This window comes from Mirounga leonina, unplaced genomic scaffold, assembly GCF_011800145.1.
Source record: "Mirounga leonina isolate KUSES-001 unplaced genomic scaffold, KU_Mleo_1.0 Mir_180, whole genome shotgun sequence".
NCBI classification, from domain to species: domain Eukaryota; kingdom Metazoa; phylum Chordata; class Mammalia; order Carnivora; family Phocidae; genus Mirounga; species Mirounga leonina.
In genome coordinates, this window is record NW_023270469.1 from 35,611,312 (window position 1) to 35,630,734 (window position 19,423).

Consider the following 19,423-nt stretch of genomic DNA (forward strand, 5'->3'; position numbering starts at 1 on the left):
CTCCCGTCTGCCCGGTCTCCGGCCGCACTCCGTGCTCACTCGGCCTTTGAGGAAGCGTTTATATCTCTTGCGCACAACCCCGTGTGGAGTCTCCAAACCCAGCAGATCCCTGCGGAGCGCTTCCGTGCCGCTCCTCCCGGGGGAGGAAGGGGAGTCTCCCCGGATCTGCCGCTTGTTGGGTCCCTGCTGGAGGAGCAGCGGCCCAACTGTGCAGCGGATCACGGTTTATGGCAACTTCAAGCTGAGAGCCCGCACCTCGGCTCCGTCTCTGCAGCCGGCTTCCCTACTCTGATACCTGGGAGCTCTGCCGCACTCAGGCACCCCCGGTCTTTCTGTGACCCTGAGGGTCCTGAGACCACACTGTCCCACAAGGGTTCCACCCCCTGCTTAGCCACTGAAGCGATGTCCCTCAGCAGAGCCAACTTCTAAATGTTCCGATTTTATGCTCTATCACTTGCCAGAAGCGGTCGACAGAGGCCCCCTCCCCCGCCGTCTATCCTCCCGAATATCGCCTTGGATTCACTTCTTCGCACGTCCTACCTTCCAGAAAGTGGTCACTTTTCTGTTCAGAGTGTTGTTGCTATTTTTTTCTTCGATCTCCTGCTGAGTTTGTAGGTGTTCAGAATGGTTTGATCCCTATCCAGCTGAATTCCTGAGGCCAGACAAAATCCAGTTCTCCTACTCCTCCACCATCTTGCTCCGCCTAATTATACTTCTTGATAATAAATTGATAATTTATTTATAATAAATCCATTCATAATCCAGACCTATCATCACTACAGTCCTCCTATAACTCTTATCATCTTGTAAAATAGAAACTCTAACCACTAACTTATTCTCCTCTTCCCCAAGCCCCTGGCAACTACATAAGGTATTCTCCTTAGGTGTCTATGATTTTGACTACTGTAAGTCCCTCATGTAACTGGAGTCTTAAAGTATTTGGCTTTTTGTGACTGGCTTATTTTAAATACTGTTATATTCTTAAGATTCATCCATGTTATAGCACATGTTAAAAATCCCATTCTTTTTCAGGCTACATAATAGTCCATTGCATGTATATGCCACATTTATCTCTTGATTGATGATGCTTAGGTTGCTTCCATGTTTTCGGTATGATGAAAAATGCTATTATGAACATGGGTGTAGAAACATCTCTTGGAATCCTTGTTTTTAATTCTTTTAGGTATATACCTAGGAGTGGAATTGCTGGATTCTGTGGTAATTCTATTTTTAATTTTTTGATGACCTGCCCTCACACCACCTTTACCATTTTACATTCCCACCAACAGTGTACAAGGGTTCCAGTTTCTCCACATGCTTGCTGACATCTGTTTTGTTTTTCTCCACAGTAGCCATCCTAATGTGTATAAAGATATTTTGTTATAGTTTTGATTTATATTTCTCTAATGTTTACTGATGTTAAGCATCTTTTTATGTACTTATTGGTCATTGCATATTTTCTTTGGAGAATTGTCTATTCAAATCTCTTGCCCTTGTTTAATCAGGTTTTTTTTCTTGTTGCTGTTAAGTTTTAGTTTTTTATGTGTTTCAGATATTTCTCCCTCATCGATACCCTGATTTGCCAACATTTTCTCCAATTCTGTGGGGTGCCTTTATACTCTGTTGATACTGTGTGATGCAAATTCTTTTTTAAATTTCTGTGAAGTCCGATATGTCTGTTGTTTTATTGTTCTTGTTGTTGTAACATTATTTTCTTCCAATCCAGGAACATGATGTGTGTTTCCATTTGTTCATCGTAATAATTTTTTATCAGGATTGTTTTATGGTTTTCATTGCACAGGTCTTTTACCTCCTTGGTTAACTCCTGAGTATTATATTCTTTTGATTCAATTTAAATGAAACTTTTCTTAATTGCATTTTGGGATTGTTCCTTTTTAGTGTATGGTAACGCAACCAACTTTTGCGTGTTAATTTTGTATCCTGCTACTTTGCTAATTTATTCTAACTTTTTTTTGGAATATTTAGGGTTTTGTACAAATAAGATCATATAATCTGTAAAAAGAGATAATTTTACTTCTTCCTTTCCAATTTGAATGCCTTTTATTTCTTTTTCTTGCCTAATTGTTCTGGCTAGAACTTCTAGTACTTTGTTAAAAAGAAGTGGTGATAGTGATCATCCTTACTTTTTTCTTCATCTTAGAGAAAAAGCTTTCAGTCTTTCACCATTGAATATGATATTAACTGTGGCATTTTCATATTAGGTTTTATTTATGTTGAAATAGTTTCCTTCTATTTCTAGTTAAGTGTTTTTATCATGAAATGGTGTTGAATTTTGTCAAATGCTTTTTCTCCATCATTTGAGAAGACCATGTGTGTTTTTCCTTCATTCTGTTAATATGACATGTGGAACCATCCTTGTGTTCTAGAAATAAATCCCACTTGATCATGGTGTACAGTCTCTTTAGTATGCTGCTGAATTTGATTTTCTGAATTTTCTTGAGGACTTTTCTGTCAGTTTTCATGAAGGATATTGGCTTGCAGTTTGGTTTTTTTTCCTGGCAATCTCTTCGTCCAGCTTTGGTACCAGGGTAATGCTGACCTCAGAATGAGTTAGAAAATGTTCCCTCCTCTTCAATTTTTTGGAAACATTTGAGAAGGATTGGTATTAGTCCTTCTTTAAATGTTTAATAGAATTCACTAGTGGAGCCATCTCATCAGGGATTTTCTTTGTTGGGAGATTTTTGAATATTGATTTCAATTTATTATTAGTTATAGGTCTGTGCGGATTTTCTATTTCTTCATGACTTAGGTTCATAATGCTCTCTTATAATTCTTTACTTTCATAGACATGGTAGTAATATTCTCATGATCATTTCTGATTTTAGTAATTTGTGCCTTCTCTCTTTTTTCTTGAAGTCCATCTAGATAAAGGTTTGTCAATTTTGTCCATCTTTTCCATGAACCAACTTTTGGATTCATTGATGTTTTCTCTAATTTTTGTTCCCTATTTTGTTTATCTCTACTCTGATCTATAGTATTTCCTTTCTTCTATTCGCTTTGGATTTAGTTTGTTTTTCTAGTGCTATAAGTTGTAAAGTTAGGTTATTGAGATTGTTTCTGTTTTTTAACATATTTATAGCTATAAATTTCTCCTGTAGCACTGCTTTCACTGTGTCCTATAAGTTTTATAATGTGTTTTTGTTTTCTTCTTCACAAATTTCCCTTTTGATTTCTCTTTTGATCAATTTTTTAATACAGTGTGTTTTAATTTCTACAAATATGTGAATTTTCTAATTTTAATTTTATTTTGATTTCTAATTTCATGCCCTTGTATTCAGAGAAGATACTTTGTATTATACCTGTCTTTTTAAATCTTAAAAGAGTTAATTTGCAGCATAACCTATAGTCTACTAAAAATGTCCCATTTGTACATAAGAAGAATATGCTGTTGTTGTTAGTAACATGTTCTGTACATGTGTTAGATCTAGTTGGTTTATTTTGTTGTTCAAGACATTTATTTCATTATCTTCTGTCTGGATGTCCTGTCCATTATTATAATGAGATATTGAAGTCTCCAACTATTATGGTAGAACTGGCTATTTCTCCCTTCAGTTCTGTCAGGTTTTACTTCTTATTTTGAAATATGAAATACTTCATATATATGGTAAATACCCCAAAAACACAGAAGTATTGTAAAGAAGTGTCATATGCACCCCAATATTCATAGAAGCAATATCCACAATATCCAAACTTTGGGAAGAGCCAAGATGCCCTTCAACAGATGAATGGATAAAGAAGATGTGGTCCACATATACAATGGAATATTACTCAGCCATCAGAAAGGATGAATACCCAACTTTAACATCAACATGGATGGGACTGGAGGAGATTATGCTAAGTGAAATAAGTCAAGCAGAGAAAGTCAATTATCATATGGTTTCACTTATTTGTGGAACATAAGGAATAGCATGGAGGACATTAGGAGAATTAAAGGAAAAATGAAAGGGGGGAAATCAGAGGGAGAGACAAACCATGAGAGACTATGGACTCTGAGAAACAAACTGAGGGTTTTGGAGGGGAGGTGGTGGGGGGATGGGTTAGCCCAGTGTTGGGTATTTTGGAGGGCATACACTGCATGAAGCACTGAGTGTTATACAAAAACAATGAATGATGGAACACTACATCAAAAACTAATGATGTATTGTATGGTGACTAACATAACATAATAAAATAAAATTTAAAAAAAAAAAAGAGGGCACCTGGGTGGCCCAGTCGTTAAGCTGGCTTCGGCTCAGGTCATGATCCCAGGGTCCTGGGATCGAGCCCCACATCGGGCTCACTGCTCCTCTCTCTCCCATACCCCTGCTTGTGTTCCCTCTCTCGCTGTGTCTCTCTTTGTCAAATAAATAAATAAAATCTTTAAAAAATAAAGAAATACTTCATATTTTATTTCACATTTTGCTGGTCCATTATAAGGTGTGTAGATGTTACTGTTATATCTTCTTGCTGTATTGCACATTTTAAGAATAGATAATGTTCATGTTTATTTTTTTATTTTATTTTATTATGTTAGTCACCATACAATGCATCATTAGTTTTTGATGTAGTGATCCATGATTCATTGTTTTAGTATAGCCATGTTTATTTTTTGAAACTTTTTTTGATGTAAAGTCTATTTTGTCTAATATTAGTATAACCACTCCTGCTCAGTTTTGGTTATTATTTGCATTGAATATGTTTTTCCATCCTTTTACTTTCAGTTCTTTTGTGACTTTGGCTCTAACGTGAGTCTCTTGTACAGCATATCATTGTGCCATATTTTTATTCATTCTATGAATCTCTGCCTTTTGATTGGAAAGTTAATCTATTGACATTTAAAGTAATTACTGATAAAAAAGGACTGAGTTCCACCATTCTACTGTTTGTTTTTTTATATGAGTTACAGCTTTTTTTGCCTCTGATTTCCTAAATTGCTCTCTTCTTTTGTGTTCAGTTGATATTCTGTTGTGGAATATTTAAATTCATTTCTCTTTGTTTACAGTTTCTATCTGTTTCGTTGTGGTTACCATGGTGATTACATTTAACATCCTAAAGTTATAATCCTCTAATTTGAATTTATATCAGTTTAACTTCAAAAACATAGAAAAACTCTGCTCCTTTACTGCTCTTTTCTTACCCCTTTAAGTTGTTGATCTCACAAAATTGCATCTTTATTTATTATGTGACCAAAAATATAAATTAATAGTTCTTGTAAATGCATTAGTCTCTTAAATTATATAGAAAATAAAATATGTTGTTATAAACCAAAGTTACGATGGTACTGGCTCTTAGAAAGATGACTTTTTTAACAATGTAGTATTCTTTTATAACATGTAAAAAAAAAGTGGAGTTACAAACCATTGTTTAAAGCACTAGCTTATTAAAAAATAAAAATGTTAAAAAATTAAACACTAGCTTGCATATAATTGCTTCTGTATTTGTATTTACTAATATCTTTATTTCAGTATATGGCTTCAGGTCACTGTCTAGTGTCCTCTCATTCCCCCCTGAAAGACTCCCTGAAACAGTTTTTTCAGAGTAGGTCTAATGTTCATGAACTTCTTAGCTTTTATTTATCTGCATGTCTTAGTCCTCCCTCACTGTTGGACAGTTTTGCTGGATATAGGATTCTTGGTTGACATTTTTTTTCTTCTAGCATTTTGAATTTATCGGGTGTGCTGCCCTTTTGGCCTCCAGTGTTTCTGATTAAAATATTTTAATATTATTTAGGATCCTCTGTATGTGATTAATTGCTGTCAAGATTCTCTCTTTAACTCTGTCTTAAGAGTTTTGATTATAATGTCTTGGTGTGGCTCCTTTTGAATTCATCTTTTTGGGAGTTCATTGAACTTGGATATTTATATTCATGTATTTCATCAAATTAAGGAAGTTTTGGGCCATTAGTTCTTCAGATTTTCTCTCTGCCCCTTTTCCTTCTCTTTGTGAGACTTCCAGTGTCCCACAGGCCCCTTAGGGACTATGCCCTTTTCTTTGGTCTCTTATCTCTCTGTTCCAGACTCAGTAGTTTCCAGTGTCCTTTCAAGTTCACTGCTTTATTTTTTCCTCAGTCTGCTAAAATCTGCCTTTAATTTCCTCTGGTGGATGTTTCATTCATTTACTATACTTTTTCACTCTAAAATTTTATTGTGGTTTCTTTTTAGGTTTTCTGTCTCTTTATTAATATTTCCATTTTGTTCAAACATTGTTTTATTGACTTTCTGCACATCTTCCTATAGTTCCTTGATCATCTTTAAGATGATTATTTTAAAGTCTTTGTCTACTAGATCTACCACCAGGTCTTTTTCAGGGACAGTTTCTGTTGATTTTATTTTCCTTTGAATGGGCTGTACTTTACTTTTTCTTTGTATGCATTGTGATTTCTTAGTGAACACTGGACATTGGAATCTAATAATGTTTTAACTCTTGAAATTAGATTCTCTCCCTTCCCCAGAGCTTACTGGTTGTTGTTGTTTATTGGTTTTGACTGTTGTAGGCTCTCTCAGTGCCAAGAGTCAACATGAGGTATAAACTTAAGGTCTTCTCCAGTCTTTTATGGGCCTGTGCCTTTTCGTGAGCATGTGTGGTCATTCTAATTTTTCACATACATTCAGTTGCTCTTTAATGTCCGGTTCCTAGATTGGGAAAAAGAGAAAAATGGGGGTCGGGAGACCAGCCCTCTAAGTCCCTTGGAAGTTATTTCAGCTGGAAGTGGGGGTGCAACAATGGAGAGGTGCAAGAACAATGGCTGCCATCCTGTTTGCCTGTACCTCAGAAGCAGCAGTCAGTGATCAGAGAACAGATCCTCAGTATTTGGAGGACAAGGTCCCAGCTTCTTCACACTGTGCTGATACTGCTTCAGGAGCAGGTGCACACTGCCTTCCATGGCACTGGGGATGAGGGGTGGATGGCTGATACTAGGAGCTAGGAGCTGAAATAGACCAAAATTAACTGTAGTTTACCATCCATGCCTTCCTCTGGAAATTGTAAGGCCTTTCATAGACTATAGAATTCCAAAATATTTATATGAGGCAGATTCTGCCAGTGCAGTTGTTGTCTTGGTGGGAAGACAGATTCTTGGTGCTTCCTACTCCACCGTCTTCCCAGAATCCTCTCGTCTATAGTCACTTTTTTTTTAATATAGACTTTCATTTTTATCTTTTTTTAATTTTATTTTATTATGTTATGTTAATCACCATAGTCACTCTTAACTGTGAATACACTTGAAAAGATCAATCCTATAAGCACTATAATAAATAAAACTTGCCTGTTTCCTCTTAGCCTCTCATTCTTGCAGGATCTCTCCAGTCTACCAAGGACCTTCTCTTGAGCTCTCAGAACATTTTGACATCAGCACAGCCCTTTGTATAGCGTATTGTGTGTGCTACATATTATTACACTACTAATTATCTAATTATGCTAGAGGAATAAAGGCTCAGGCAACCTCAAGTATGATGTAGTCAGAAAAGGAGCAGGTACATTAGATAGATGTGTCCTTGGCTATTGTTAGAGATCCAGGGAACTCTGGGGACCAGGTGACCTTCCATATTACTTCCTGAGCATCTCAGCTCCAGTTGTCCTAAAATGACAGTGCCACTACTTTTATAGCTCTGCTTCTCTCTATGTATTGTTTATTTTCCCTCCACTGGTCAGCTGATGTTGTTCCTCAGAGGCTATGGCTTTGGATGAGTGCACAGTCACCCTGGATGACAGTAGTTTTAGTAGGGCTCTTTTTGTCTCTTTCCCTGATCACACTCAACTGTTAGGCTAACTATCAGCTGATCGCTCTGTTATTTTCAACGATACCTTGGGCATAAATTGCTCCATAGTCTGATATAATTAAGTTGGACTCCTTTGCAGGTTAGTTTTTTAGGTCAGTGTTTTAGGTTATTTAGACCCCAGGCAGGTTCTTATTTCTTCTTTCCTTAGTTCTCTCTGCTAAGCTATCCAGTCTGTGGTTTAGGATATTTCTTTCATGAAGCTAACAGCCTCCTCTAATTGCTTTTCTTTCATTGGTTTTGAGTTTGCCCTTAGGCTTGAACTTCCAACTTTCTGTTTCAAATAGAGTCAGTTCATTAGACAAGAGCTTGGGAGCTCTCTGTGTAGAGCCTCCCTCTCCTCCTGGGTAAAATCCTTGATCCATGGCTCCAAACCTCGGAGCCAGGACAGTGATGTACTTCTTTGCGGGACACACCTGCTTTAGGAGAGCACGGGTTGAGGATGGTAGCTTCTGATCTTCTTGGCTTACCTCTCTAGCATGAACCAACAGCCTACAAATGAGCTAGGATGCTGATGATCAGAACACCACTATTTTAAATGTGTTGTGTCTAAGGAAGATCCTCCATCCTATGAGTGGGGGCTGAATTGAAGAAGAGAATCCCTGATATCTCAGCTATACTCGCTTGAAATTTAGCCTCTGCAACACATTGCTGGGGGAGATGAAAAATGCTGGCACCTGCCTCTCCCAAGAACATGCCATAACCCTTAGTTACTCTAGAAGAATAGATTGCTATAGAGGAATATAGTTTGATTGGTAGCTGCGGAGAAAGGAACCCTCTGTTTTCGCTGTACCTGCCTAAAGCAGAGTTTCAATCACACTGAACTGGGAGGAAAACAGAGAGAGCTGGTTGTGGTTCTTATGCCACAGATTCTCACTGTTCTTACTGAGTTGGGGTTTTTTTGTTTTTTTGTTTTTTTGTTTTTTGTTTTTTTGAAGGGATGTTTCTCCATCTGCTATAGGCATTTACAACAATGTCCAGAGACTTAAAGTGGGGTTTTTTTAGATGATTTTTCCCAGTTATGCTTGTTTCCCTGGGGAGCAGGTCTGTGGCACTAATTCTTCATGCTGCCATCCAAAGATGGAACTTTCACATTTAGTAGGCATTTGCCAACCTAAAAGGAGCCCATGCTAATGCCAAATTGTGATTTTTATTTAAGTCTATGGGCTTGAATTTAGTTGTTCACATTTTCTGGTGGGGTTTTTTCAGGATGAAGTTTTATAATGGATGCTATATGGGATTATTCTGGCATGTTAGAGATTGTTCTGTAAGTAAATATGACAGATTTACAAAACATCATTAGAACTTCCCTATCTGGTTTAACAAGCCTTTCCTTTTTTTATTTTTGGCACAGTGTTTTAATTGGGTTTTCAGTTTCAAATGATGAAGTTCTGATTCTCATGTTAGGCCCTTTGACATTAAAAAAGAAAGGTTAAATCTCTTCTCATTGATGTGAGCACTCTTAACATGACCTATAAATAACATTCTGCTATTATAACAGGCAGAGAAGACAGATTAAAAGAAGGCTAATTAGAGGTTTAATAGACACTATAAGGTTTACTATTTGCATTACAGCTGTCCACTTCCAATATCATTAAAGATGTACTTTTGGAGTTAACACTAAGTTTTTAAAATTATTTCATGTAGCTATTTGAAAGGAAGCTTTAATGCATTTAATATGCATTTAATTTTTACATTTAATCATACTGTACTTGTTTCTGCTTCATGAGAAATAATTTGTAATGTCACATCTGAGGTATGGGGACTTTAATCAATTCCTTATTCTTGAGGAAATTATTTCCTTCTACAGAATTTTCTTTAACTTCAGATTTTGTATAGCTGCAATGGGTATATGAGCAGTTTTTATAATTGTCAAGTGTACTTGGTGTGTACATTACACCAGTAAGATAAGCTTTGCCTAATACTTGTTTCTGAATGAAGGAGAGGCCATGAGTGTGTCTCATTATTTTAATCAGTTGCTTTAACCTGAAGTTTCTTAATGATTTCATTGTTTGGTTTTAACTTACTCTGTATACGTGGAGTTTTATATGCTATAAAATATCATGTGTTGATAGTATTAGCAAGCCACTGATAAGAGTATTAAATAACTTCTGAAAGTAATTACCTGTTAAGATTCTGACCACACAAACATCACCTTCTTGTGAGGCCCTCCTCAAATTCATCTAAGCAATATCTCTGTCAACTCATTTCCCATCACACACGGTCATAATTCTAGCAGAGCCATTGCCACATGGTATTTGTCCATTTTCACATCTGTCTCCCTCACAAAGTTCCTCAAAGGAAAGGAGCATGCCTCATTTGTGTTTATCTAATACCTAATTGAGTGCCAAGCACATAGGAGGTGCTCAAAAGATGTTGAACGAGTGGGTGGATATGATATGGAAGAAATCTTAAAGATCATTTAGTTTAACCACATCATTTTATAGGCAAAGAAATGAAGCCCAGAGAGTTTAATGCTTTGCTTTACTTTTTCCAACTTATTGGAATTTATTACACTTGAAGCATTTTATCACTACATTGCTCTAGATTTAGCAAAAATATTCCGTTCCAGGATGTTCCAGAAATGTGAGGCATAGAAACCATATAGACGGATTCTCTCATTAAGGCCACTGTTATCCTAGTGTATAGAAGTTACTCTCTGGTGCTTAGAAGGAGACTGACACCAGGTAAGAAGAAAAGCAGCACACAAATCAAGAGTTCCGAAACAGGATGGGGCATAACTGCCTACTGTTAGAAGTTTGCTTTTGAGTGACTATGAGTTTAAATCATTTTTAAAAACTTGTTTTGTATGCTAAACTGCCCTGCCCGTGGATTTACAGGAGGAATAATCTGCTAAACTTTTCTGACCATATATATTGCGTTTGCAGTTCAGTCTGACCTCGCCATTGTCAGAGAGACCAACAGCTGCTACTCATAAATTTTAGAGCATTCATCATCTTGATTGAATCATGCCACTTGAGAAATAAATTACTTTCAGGTTGAATTTTATTTTAAATGTCTAGCCACTAATTTTGTGAGTAAAACTGAGGTTTCTTCTCTAACCCAAACCCCCTGAGTAGGATCCCATCATGTAGTGAAAATTAAGAATTCTATTCAAAATGAAACAACTCAGGAGACAGAAATGCATAAAATATACAGTTAAGGTATGCCTCTCCCAATTGCTCAACAGCTGCCTACACAGCACTAACATGGCATGTTGGATTTTTGAATTCTTATTTCCTCTGGATAAAAAGATTGTTAACAGTCCTTTAACATCAGTGGAGAGTGACACACAATCTTTTTTTATTTCTGCTTCTACACATAAGTCTACACATAAGGTTGCTCTTTTTTTTTTAAGTTTTTATTTAAATTCCACTTAGTTAATGGGATGCCTGGGTGGCTCAGTTGGTTAAGCATTTGCCTTCAGCTCAGGTCCTGGGATCGAGTCCCGCATGAGGCTCCTTGCTCAGTGAGGAGCCTGCTTCTGCCTCTGCCTCTGCTGCTCCCCCTGCTTGTTCCCCCTCTCTTTCTCTCTCTCTCTTTGACAAATAAATAAATAAAATCTTTAAAATAAATAAATAAAATTCCACTTAGTTAACATACAGTGTAATATTGGTTTCAGGAGTAGAATTTAGTGATTCGTCACTTACATACAGTACCCATTGCTCATCTCAAAAAGTGCCCTCCTTAATACGAATCACCCATTTAACCCATTCCCCACCCACACCCCTCCAGTAACCCTCAGTTTGTTCTCTTTAGTTAAAAGTCTGTTTCTTGGTTTGCCTCTCTTTTTTTCCCCCCGTTGTTCATCTGTTTTGTTTCTTAAATCCACATATGCGTGAAATCATATGGTATGCTTAGCACAGTACACTCCACATCATTGCAAATGGCAAGATTTCATTCTTTTTTATGACTGAATAATATTCCATTGTATATATATACCACAACTTCATTATCCATTCATCAGTCGATGGACATCTAGGCTCTCTCCATAGTTTGGCTATTGTTGATAATGCTGCCATAAACATCAGGGTGCATGTGCCCCTTCAAATCAGTATGTTTGTATCCTTTGAGTAAATACCTAGTAGTGCAATTGCTAGTTTGTAGGGTAGTTCTATTTTTAACTTTTTGAGGAACCTCCATACTGTTTTCCAGAGTGGCTACACCAGTTTGCATTCCCACCAACAGTGTAAGAGGGTTCCCCTTTCTCCACATCCTTGCCAACATCTGTTGTTTCCTGGACACACAATCTTTTTATCCAGAGGAAATAAGAATTCAAAAATCCAACATGCCATGTTAGTGCAGTGTAGGCAGCTGTTGAGCAATTGGCAAGTATGACATCTTTATAAATTTGTAAGTAAGACATAAGTGGAAATAGTAATAAAGGATCAGAATTTTGGAATGAAAGGGACTAATGGAAGTAGGTAGCCTTATTGTATAAACCAAATGGATGCAGGCTGACTTGACTGCCCTGGGAAAAAAAACATCAGAGCAAATACAGTTCTAAAATCTGTTATAAAACCTTCATTCAAGTAAATTTACTTTGGAAAATATGAAAATCTTAGTGGTGATTAATGCCAAGTTCCTGTTCTCCAGTTCTTTCCATCGTTAAGTGTTATCATCTCTAATGAATTCTTTACCTTCTGGAACATAGAGGACTCTTCTAGAAGATGAAGGGTCTTCTCATATTGGAATTTTAAATCATAATGTTTGTTCACCCATCAAAACATTACAAGATTGAAAACACTAAAACTGCAAATTCCCCCAGGTTCCTTAAGACTCTGACCTCTTAGGAGTAGAGGAAATTATGTGACTTCAATTGAAAGATATATATAAAACACTAGAATTCAAAATATTGCTGAGACTTTGAAGATCATTAACTTATAATTACCTTGATTACATTTCTCTTAAAAATTCAACATACAAGTTCTGAAAAATAAATTTCCCATAGTAAAAATGTCAGTGAAATACATCCATTCTTCATTTGTTAATAGTCCTCTTCAAATGGAAATTATAATCCCCTTAAACATTCAATTTTAGGGTCTTACTAGGCCTCCCTCATCATTTGCTGCCAGCAGCGTATTACTTAAAGTTTATTGTTTTCACCTGAGATTCTTGTGTTCCTACACAATCTGAAATAAATAAATCCAATCTTTTTTTTCACTTACAACGAAAGAACTTCTGATAATGATTTGACTGATGAGGGAAGGTGGATATGGGAGTTATTTCTTGTTTACCCAGGATTTAGGGCTTTCAGTCTTATAATGTGTGCCTGTGTTCCAGAATATGTCTCTCTGTATCTTGTGTACACTCTCTTAAGTTTGAGGTAGTCCGAGCTCTCTGCCGAGTATAGTGAATCTTCATTTGGGGCCCAGTGCTTCAGAATGAGAAAAAGAAAGGGAAGGGAAGTCTAGATAGAAGGGTATGAACTTAAAAAACGAAATATTTGAGGGGCACCTGGGTGGCTCAGGCCGTTGAGCGTCCGACTCTTGATTTCAGCTCAGGGCATGATCTCAGGGTCGTGGGATAGAGCCCTGCATTGGGCTCCGCATCCAGCGTGGAGTCTGCTTGTCCCTCTCCCTCTGCTCCTCCCCCTGCTCATGTTCTCTTTCTCGGTCTATTAAATAAATAAATAAAAATCTTTAAAAAATGAAATTGAAAAATGATTCCTAGAAATTTATACGTGTTCCTTAAACATTGTTTTGTGAATGGAGACCCATTTAAACAGGTTCCTCATTTCTTATTAAATTTAGTGCATCTGTACAGAATATGATTTGGGAGTATTATTTGACATAGGAATATAGGAAGTAGGGTTGGTTCTCTGCCCACAGATATGTAAGCAAAACAATAGCCTATCAGAGGTTTCAATCTAGTACCTGTGGCTAAAACTGGAGCCTGCAGAAATGTTTTTGGTGTTTTGCCCTTACTGCTTAATATATTTTGAATTAGATTTCAATATTTTTAAAATATAATTTTTCGTATTTAAAAACTATTTCCATAACAATAATTGCCTGGAGCTAATTAGCTGATGTCTTCTTTGGTCAGTGATAGGTTGTTGTTGCTTCATCCAGGTCACTACTCCCCACCATCTCATCCATCCTGAGATCCATGGTCAGTTTTTGTGCTCTGTGACTTTTTATTGTTTGATCATCTTGATTGTACCAGGACCCATTAACTTATTTATGTCGGAGCCTCATGCCTTACAGCATGTGAGTTGATGACCTCTGAACTCTGAGTACTGCTGGGAAAGGGAAGACCCCATTTTCTTCACAACTTCAGCTGTCATGTGGACTTCAGTGTGCTTTTCTATGAGCAAGTGGAAGCAGGGAAAAGATATTTTTATTCTACACACTTATGCTCATCTTTGCTAATATAACCAGACCTAAGAAAGACTGGACAGTACTATAGAACAGATGTAAACATGAGCTTAGCATGTCCTCCGGGCTCAAGATTAAAACAGCACAAACTGTGAGACTGCTTTGAACCATTCTTTGTGGAAATACCTGAAGCTTCCAGAAAATACTAAAAATGTCTTATAAACTGTATTTTTCCAAATGAACCATGATATTTACTCCCTTGGAAATATAGTGACTTTCGGGCGCCTGGGTGGCTCAGTTGGTTGGGCGACTGCCTTCGGCTCAGGTCATGATCCTGGAGTCCCGGGATCGAGTCCCGCATCGGGCTCCCTGCTCGGCAGGGAGTCTGCTTCTCCCTCTGACCCTCCCCCGTCTCATGCTCTCTCTCTCTCATTCTCTCTGTCTCAAATTAAAAAAAAAAAAAAAATCTTTAAGAAATATAGTGACTTTCATCATTCAAGAATTTCTTCATGCAGGAATTCTAAATGACATTATGAATACTTTTTAAAAACTTCCATCAGAATTTTTTTTTTCAAACATCAAGACTTCACACTGAAAGGATACAGTGCTGGAAATTACAGTTTTTAACCTCTTCCTTCCTGCACAGCATATCGAAAGGGTGTTAGGTGCCCATTACCATCTAACTTTAAACTTTGATCACAATCATAAAGCTTTGTTTGGATTTTTCCTAACATGGTTTAGTTTGCATAGTCAAACTTCCAATTTTAGTTTTTAGGACTCCTAAGTGGGCTTCCTTTTGATGCCAACTTTAACCAGAAGGTTTTTCATTTGAAGGGAAGGCTGTGCAGCATTTGGTAGTGTTTAAAAATGCAGTAGCTTAATCCTTTCAAGTTATGAATGGAGATAATGGAAGCAATACCATTTAATGTTTTTGTATACACTTTCTCAACTATGTGTCTGTATTTTCTGGGGAAGAAAGTGCATGTGCATTGAATAGTTTCACTATTTTACTTGTTACAAGACTCTAATGAAAAAGGATTTAATTGAGTTTGGGGTTTATATCCTAAATTTTTCACTAACTCATGATATGATCTTTTGTTAAGGATTATTTCTTCAGGTGAATACCAGTGATCTCAGCTATCATCATACTGTTTCTATTAGCATTTTAAAAATTTAGTTTTCAGGACAGGAAGAATAAACCCATATTCAGAGTATGGTCTACTCCTGTAAAGTGAACTGCTGCCTCTTCTAGGATGGAAGGGATCCAATGTAATCACCTTGCCAACCCCAGCTCTTTATTCTACCCCACCCCACATCTCATTCTCCCTGCCCCACCCCTTACCCCTATCTTGTTCAAGCACTCTCAGAATATAGTCTCATGCATACTCTCCTGGCTCCTGCCACTACATGTTAGCTAGGTCCTGGACTTAATTCAGGCTATAGTTCCTTTTTCCCTTATGTGTACATCACATTCCTGGCCAGGTTATTTTGTAACTTAACCCCACTTTGTGACCTAGTGGCCAGGAGAGAAGATGAGACAAACTGTAGGAAATCTGGAGCATGTTGCCCAATGGTAGCAGAATCTTCTCCATCATCTTTAAACAAGAGAGAACACTAGCCTTTAGGAAAACATCATTTTCAAACAGGAGTGAATATCAGCCTTTAACAGTGGAGAGTGGGCCACTTATGCAAGCTTTGATGGCTCAGGTGAATCTGAGGGTGAAAGACTTTCAGGTTCATCACCCAGATGTTCCTAATTCATGAGTCAAGTATCATTCTTTCCCAGTTAACATAGCAGACCGGCTTAGGCTGAGAATTTAACCTTCTTGGGAGATCTTCTATTCTTATTATTAAATCCTGGTCTTAGTCTTCAGCTCATTTTTGCCCTCCTACTGCAGGAGATGAGAACCTCTTTAGAGGCCCTCTGACTTTCACAAATGGCTTTTACTTTCTCATCAGTTGTGCTTAGCATTTGTGTCTCTCCGCTGTTGCTTCAAGTAAGCTTAGCAATAGCCATCTAATTCCATTGTGCTTACAGTTAGTGTTTATCTCATATTTCTCAAAAAGCCTGAAATACCACACCCACTAGTGCATTCCCTTCCACCAAAATAGCATCCCAATAATACCAGTAAAATATAGTATAGCTATCTGTGCACTGCTTAACCACACTGAAAGAATCCTTATTAGCAGCCACTTTTGAGGTGATCCAACTCCAAAATCTTAGTATTTGCTTTCTCAGTCACTTTTGGTATCAACGGTTGTAGATGGCATTTCCTGGGAAACAGACTCTGAAATGGAAACTAGTGTGCAAGAATTTTAATTTTAGGGAGTGCTCTTGTAGTCAGTACTGCTGGAGGAAATGGGAAGGAAGCAGATTGGACTATGATTTAGTGTCAAATAAAAGCCTTACCAGACCTTCGGCTTCTGAATGTGCTGTGGCCCTGCAGAGTTGTCCTGAGTGATGGTGGTGGGCTGTAGCCTTTATTTCTCTGAACTGACCAGTTATTGAATGCAGGCTAGTGCAGAAAGGGATGAACCTTTGGCAGGGCAGCTCTTCTCACCCAAAGCTGTTTCAGAAAGGAAAACTGCATAGGGCTGTCTGCCACCTGCATTTCCAGCAAGCTGAAGGAGTAAGTCTTTCATGCAGAGGAGGTCTGGGTGGCATGTCACAGCATCTGTTACAGTTTCATTGGGTACATTTCCTTTCATTATATTGTGTGAATTACTCTTACCCATGTAGGAGGGTGAGAACTTGGTTGCTTTATTGACTAAATTTTTTTTTTCTAGCTGTTATTTCATTCTTATTTCATTCAAAGTCAGAGGCATGATTTCATCTTGAATTGTTATTAATTGTCTCTATTTCTCCACATAATGAATCATTTATTTTTTCTACAACCTTTTTACATAATTGAATTGTGAAATGAATTTTTTAAATCTGTTATACAGGGTACTTCCAATCCCTCATCTTACTTTACTGTATTTCAGAATCTTAATAAATAGCTCGTGAAGCTATGAAAATAGAGTCCGCAAACACTGTGGTTATAGTTGTTAAATTTTCTATGAATGGAAGAGCAGAAAGCTCATAATTTATCACCCTTTATGCAAACGTATTGAGACTAGTGCAATGCCAACAGAAAAAAACACTTCGTGTTGTTTTTCCAGGAGTGGTGATAGATTGTTGGTAACCACCCTCCCCTCCCTTCTAACTATCCCTGCTTGGTCATCCATGGTAACAAAATAGCTCTTCCAATCCTACAAAGCTAGCTGGCTTATCAGGGCAACGAGCCTATGATCCCTTGTCAGAAAGATGCCTCCTCATTTATTCTCAAATGCGTTCAGAATTTCAACACTGTAATGTTTTCAGTTTGAACAAGTTCACCTGTGTTATATAATAATAGTGTAATTGTCCGTCTTTCAGATACCTCAGAGCTTGCACTGACATGGCTCTAAGTGATTCTTAGAAATCTCTGTGGCTGTTAATCCCTAATCACTTTTTTATGCTGATTACCCACATTTTCAGATAAAAACTAACAGCTTTTGAACATTCCTAAGACAGGAGTCACTATAATCAGTCATACTTATTTTTAATGAAATACTCTAACATAAAACCCTTCTTTTCCCAAGACACTTTTTAAAGATGTAATGGAGTAACTATCTGTAGACAGTCCAAGCAAAATTGTAAGAACCACCATATATATATTACATAACTAAATACCATATATATACACATACACTCTTATATATGTCTGTAGACGTGTATATGTGTATATATGTGGTATGTGTGTTTGTGGTATCATTTAGTTGTAAAACAGTCATTCAAGCACATTATTTCCAAGTGCATAGAAACCACAGAGATACAAAAACCAATTAGGAATGACTCCTCCCCTCAAGAAGCTCAGGAAAGACAGATATGAAACTGGAATATCATAGGATCTGTAATAACCATGTCAATTGAGATATCATAGTGGAATAACAATGGAGGGAAAGCTATGCCTAGGGAGAGGAAGGGCCTCAGGAACGGTGGGGATGTCACACAGCTGTAACATAAAAGGGTACTACAGAGAGTCAGTTTCTTATGAGAGAGTAGCCAGAAATGAGCATGGAAACTTAGCTAAATAGGCTTCTTCACATGGGGAGAAGAGATCCTAGAAGAGAAGGAATGAGATCAAATTTGCATTTTTATTTTTTCATCATGCTGAGGGCAGTGTGGAGGGTACATGGGAGAAGGAGAGGATGTTGGCTGTAGGTACATCATCTCACAAATCTCAGGTATTGTTTGGGAGTTTTCCTAGATGAGTATGGAAGTAGACATTTCATTGGGAGTGTGTGTTTGACAGAGTAAAGAAATTACCTTCATAAAAGACTACATTTGTATATCCACAGGCAAAGCATCCTTAGTGTGGTAAAAATAAATGCAGAGATTTGATATATTGGCAGAAAGAATAGTTCCACTTACTTGGAATCAGGAGTTTGAGTACAACTAATTATAACAATGAAGAAATTACTTAGCTTTCTGGGGATTTCTGTGAAAATTATTATAATTATTACATAAATTAGCTTCATTAAACTCATATGAAAGCTCTACAAAAAACACATTAAAATGTGAAGGATAGTTTTCTTAAACATATTTAATGGGGCAAAAAAAACCTTTTCTTTAAAATAGTCATGGTCTACATATCACTCAATAATTTCCATTTTTTAAAGCACAAAAGAATAATGTTATTTTAATATTCTTATGAATCAGCTCATCATTTTGAAATTTTATGTATTTGCTAAGTAAAATTGCCATTATTCAAACATAATAAATACTGCTACTAGAATAGATTTGCAGTTCATCTGGCCTTTGTATTAATAGGATGTTAGATTTGACTGTCAACCTATTACTTTTCAACAAATTATATTAAAAATTATGTACTTTCCAATAAAACAAATTTTGTTTAGTTGAACTATATGAAGATAATTCTACTATTCAAAATTTGTAATACAGTTTATTGATCATTTAACATGAGTACTAAAGATTTTGGATGCTATGATACTGTAATTTAAAATAATGCTTAAGCCCAACTATGATATATAGGGAAGCGTAGCTTTTAGGTGAGAAAGCACAATGTGATTCTGATTTGAATATTTTGTTTAACATATAGTCTGCCTTAAAATACAAATGTGTAAGATAAAAAGGTTAGTACACATAACTGCTCTTAAAAATAAAGAATGCTTTTGAGGGAGTAATACCAAATGCTCCCTTTAAATTCATTTTCCTTAATTGTACTAGTACAGGATCATCTGCTTTCTTTTCTTTGACAGGATCAAGCTCCTTAAAATATAATTTAA

The 19,423-nt window shown here is 36.9% G+C and overlaps 1 protein-coding gene across 1 annotated transcript in view; it reads left to right on the forward strand.

The window, feature by feature from the left end:
- Positions 1-19,423, forward strand: part of ITFG1 (integrin alpha FG-GAP repeat containing 1) — a 343,036-nt gene that overhangs the window by 93,599 nt on the left and 230,014 nt on the right. The window lies entirely within an intron of this gene.